We start from the raw sequence: 5,012 nt of genomic DNA, 5'->3' as shown, positions 1-5,012 counted from the left end.
AGAGATCACAAGCAGGCAGAGTGGCAGGCAGAGAGAGAGGAGGAAGCAGGCTCCCCGCTGAGCAGAGAGCCCGATGCGGGGCTCGATCCCAGGACCCTGGCACCAGGGCCCAAGCTGAGGGCAGAGGCTTTAACCCACTGAGCCACCCAGGCACCCTGGCATGTGAAATTTTAAAAGGGCTTTATGCAACAAAGCTGGTTCAGAAAGTTTGTTTAACTCTAAGAAGGGGAGCTGATGCAGACTATTATTACGAAAAAGGGAGTATTTTAACCGCAGAAGGATGTGTGAAAAATAAAGAACTGTCAGGTGAAGAAAGGTCTGGCAGGACTGAGCACATTCATATACTTCCCCCTTTCTGCAGTTGTCAAAATAACCTAAAAAAGAAAGTGCAAGTATCCACACTTTGAAAGGCCAGCGTCTTTGTAATGAAGACATAAAGCTTTGAAATGAATTTCCTTGACTCAGGGCTGGTCATTGTTCCATCCACTTGGAAATGTCAAGTCAAAATGCAGCCATAATTGGATTAAATGCAGCCGACTCTCACTACGTCTTCCTCTCAAATGTTATTAATAACTTGGTAGCATTTTGTATGTACCAACAAACAAACTTTCCCCACAATAATGTAACAATGCCTTTTTAGGTTAAAAAAAAAAGAAAAGAAAGCTTTGCAAATGGAACATAAGCTTTCAATAAAAAGGCAGAGAAACATTTCCCTGAAAACAATCCAGTTTTAAAATACAGGCAGATGGAGGAGTTTGTTAGTAAGGTCCCGTCGCCTTTCATTTGCAACCCCAAGAAACTTCCCCCTTCAGGCAGTGAGATCCGAGGGTGAGTTACCCTTGGTGGGTGGGAGGGGTACTATCATGAGAACTCAGAACAAAGCTTGCCCATTTGGTCAGTGCTGACTAAACAAAAATTCTGAAAAAAGATATGGTGAGGCAGAGGCTGTATCCCTCCCACCCCTAGTAGAACGCGGTGGGGGAGGGGCAGAGGAGGAGCCCTGGGAGGGAAGAGTTAAAGCTTAAGGCCAGCCACTCAGCCCACTCCTGCAGAAGGGCGGAGCTGGGGGTAGCGGGAGACGAGATCTTTTCCTGGAAAACTTTAGGAAGCCTGGGCCCCTTCCTGGCTGGATCTGGGAAGCATACACGACCTGATTTCCTTCCACACGACACCAGCTTGGGGGAGGGTGAGCCAGCAAAAGCGAAAATGTCCAAGCTGGAAAGACGAGGCTGGGAACCTCGCCTGGGGAGCATCCCATATCCGCAGTGTCCCCAGAGAGGGGTTCCCAAGACCCGAAAGGGCCCAGAGGCCGAGGGAAAAACTAGCACCATCTGTCAGTACCCCAGAGCAGGATGGCCAAGGCTGTCAAAAGCAGGAATGACCATAGTGGCCTGGATGGGGCTGTCCCATCTCAGCCTCCTGTTAGCGTAAGATAAAGCGAGGTTCAAGGGGGAAGGTCTTCTCCCAAGGCTGAGACCTCTTTGCATGGACCCCCACCTAGGGAAAAGGGAGACAGCCCAAAGCTGAATTCGTTGAATTTTGAACTTGGAAAGTCTGAAAATTCACGGACATATCTGAGTTGTCCTAGAAGTAAGTTTTCTGCCATCGGCAGGAGGGGAAGCTAGAAAGAATCCAGTCGCTGGGAAATAGAGTAGGATTGTGAAATACCATCTGCTTTGCTTGTATGATTAATTTCATAAAACCCCTCATGAAGAATTTCAGGTACATGGAACAGGAAATATTGGAAATTTATTTTACAGGACTGAGGTCTTGCAGGTTAGGTTAACATAATGAAGGTGGCATCTGAACTTATTGAAGTATAATTTCACTGTCTCCAGGATCTATGATGGTGGGATCCACAGACACAGAATCCAAGTAAGCAGTGAGTTGAGAAAATAGCAAGAAGAAACAGGAGCCCTAGAAAAGCTTTGCAAAATTCTGAAAGCCAGCACACCTGGTGAATTCTCAGGGATTATCGGGTACAGGGTCACATTCAGCAGGAGGGGTAATGACCACCACACGAACCCCTTCCTCAATGGGAATAATGACTTGGAGAGTTTTTCCATCTCCAGTTTTCCCACGGAAGTAAAAGAGGAAAAATAACCTTCTGAGAATGTTTCTTAATAGACAACTCCTCTGGAACAGAGCTTTGCAAGGACTCCTGGACTGTTCTTTGTTGTGGAGTCACGCACAATATGTTGGGCAATATTTAAATACAGAGCATTTGTGGGTCATCACCTGTCTGACTCAATTTCATGAGAAGTTGTGATGTTGGCTGACTCCGATTATGCATAAGTGACCTCCCCCACCCCTCCACCCCCACATGCACACAGCTTGGCAGGGAGCTGGGTGGTGGGCGGAGGAGTTGGCTCTGTTGTTCCATCCTGGAGAGCCAGGCTCCCTATGGCCCTCTACAAGACCTCCTGGCTCAGAAAAGCTCCTTACAACTCTAAGTGTGGTGATGCACAGGCAGCCTTCTTTGGGAAACTGCTATAACTGCCTCAAGCTCCCAGACTGAGTGACTTAGAAATGTATTTTCCCACAGTTTTGGAGGCAAGAAATAGAAGGTCAAGGTATCCATAGGTCTGGTTTCCCATGAGGTCTCTCCTCTCCGCTCATAGCTGACCTTCTCTTTTTGTGTCTATGCCCAAATTCCCTTTCCTTCCTTCCTTCTTTCCTTCCTTCCTCCCCCCCCCCTCTCTTTTTAAAGATTTATTTATTTATTTTAGAGAGCGAGCACAGTGGTAGTGGGGGGGGAGGGGGAAGGAGAGACTCTCAAGTAAACTCCCCACTAAGCACCAAGCCCGACCTGGGGCTCGATCTCAGGACTCTAAGATCATAATCTGAGCTGAAACCTAGTCAGATGCTCAACTGACTGAGCCACCCAGACATGCCCCCAAATCCCTTTCCTTATAAAGATACCAGTCATATTGGATTGGGGCTCACCCTAACAACCTCATTTTAACATAATTCTCTATTTAAAAGCCCTGTCTCCAAGTACGGTCACATTCTGAGGTACTAGAGGTTAGGCCATCAACATATGAATTTTGGGGGCAACAAGCTTCAGCCCGTAACACCAGCTTTCCATACCAGAGGCTAAGAACAGTCAAACATTATCCTGGGCCTAACTTCTAGGAATTCAGATGACATGAACCCAACAAAACTCATCAAATGTCACAAACAGTGAGTCTTGGCCCTGGAGAATCGGATATCAAAGTAATCTGGAGTAAACTAGAAGTATGTAGAAAGAAGAACTTTGTTGACATTTTATTTAGACTTTGCTTTGTTCCAGAAAGGACCTCAGGAGAAAGGAATACCAGATTATTAAGGGTATAAAAGGCACGGCAAAAAGGAGACAGTCTGTCCTATCTGGCCTTCTACTCTCTCACTGCCTCCCCCCCCACCCCCCCACCCCAACCCTTTGGCTTCTTCATAGTCACCTTGCATTCCATCTCCTGATGGAACTAGAGTGTCCAATGAGGCTGCATCCTCAGGGTCAGGGCAGAAGGGACAGTTAAATAGTAGTTTTGCAAGGCAGAACACTGTGCTCTAGGGGTTTAACAAAGTAAATGTGATTTCCCAGGGCCTCTGAAAGAGGTAATGAGCGGACTAGCATACAAGTCATGATGGTGAAAGAACTATGTTGTTTCCACGGAGAATGGTCAGTAAAGCATGAGAAACTTGGATAATCTATTAGACAAGCTGATTTCAGTATTCAATGATTAACAGATAATTACTAAATTCCTATTATGTGCCAAGCGATATGCTGATCACTGGTGAGCCAGTCTTTAATAACCAGGGCAAACACACAAGTGCCAAACACCTGGATGGGAACCTATATAATACCCCCCAAAAATCATCTTTTTTTTTTTTTAAAGATTTTATTTATTTATTTGAGAGAGAGAGAGCATGAGTGAGGAGAAGGTCAGAGAGAGAAGCAGACTCCCTGTGGAGCTGGGAGCCCCACGCAGGACTCGATCCCGGGACGTCAGGATCATGACCTGAGCCAAAGGCTGCCGTTCAACCAACTGAGCCACCTAGGTGTCCCCAAAGATCATCTTTTGAGAACAATTGAAACTGAAGCGAAGACGGTTATTTGTAATTTGCTCAAATCCACACAGCAAGAAAGAAACAAGGCCAATATTTTAACTTAGGAAAATCTGGTTGGCTCCAAACTTCATACTCCAAACCACATGATTCTACCTTAAGATATCTCAGAGTTAAGCAATGAAGTTATGAAGTCTTTTTCTCTAGATGTTTAGATAGAAGAGCTTTATCTGAAGATATAATTGAGCACCCAGTTTGGTACAGGACGGCTTGGGGGGCAGGGGGAGGGGAGATGTGTGCAGAAAGGTGAGCCAAGAAGGCACCAAATAGAAATTTTGTTAACTTCAAATTTTGCTTGGTGTTGGAAGGGACCTCTCATGAAAATCGGCCATGAAGATCCACAGCTGAATGCATTTAGTTTTAAAGTGAAGCATTCAGAAAATAGTCTTGTGTTTTTTCAGAAGTCTAAATCCATACCTTGGGGGGAAAAAAAAATGAGAACAAAAAAGATGGAGCAGATCATGCCTTTAGCTGCCCCCGAATGGCCTTTGTGGGAGCTAGGGCAATTCTCTGCCTAGTTTTCCAAGCTACTGGGCAAGGCTGGAGTGCAAACTAAAACCCTGACCAGCTCTAGCTTCCTAATTCCTTATTGTTTGCAATTTTCATCTCTTTACACCATAAACCTACCATTTCTCTACAAGATGTTTCAACATAATGTGCTCACAAAATCTAAAAACGTTTAATCCCATCGTTAGGTTGTGTAAAAGATGTACCAACAAGGCTCTTGTACAAACTCCCATTGTTCTCCCAGACTGCTAAGTGACACTCCAGAATAATTTAATATGGGTCAGCATATTTTATAAAAGGGTAGGCAGAGCAGCTTATGAAATTAAACTCTTGGAAACTCAAGACACCTTCTCAGGAAATGCCTTGTATTTATGTTTCGGTGGTGCCAGTGTTCAGCA

Source organism: Mustela nigripes, chromosome 8, assembly GCF_022355385.1.
Source record: "Mustela nigripes isolate SB6536 chromosome 8, MUSNIG.SB6536, whole genome shotgun sequence".
Taxonomy (NCBI): domain Eukaryota; kingdom Metazoa; phylum Chordata; class Mammalia; order Carnivora; family Mustelidae; genus Mustela; species Mustela nigripes.
Note: the sequence above shows the minus strand (reverse complement) of the source record.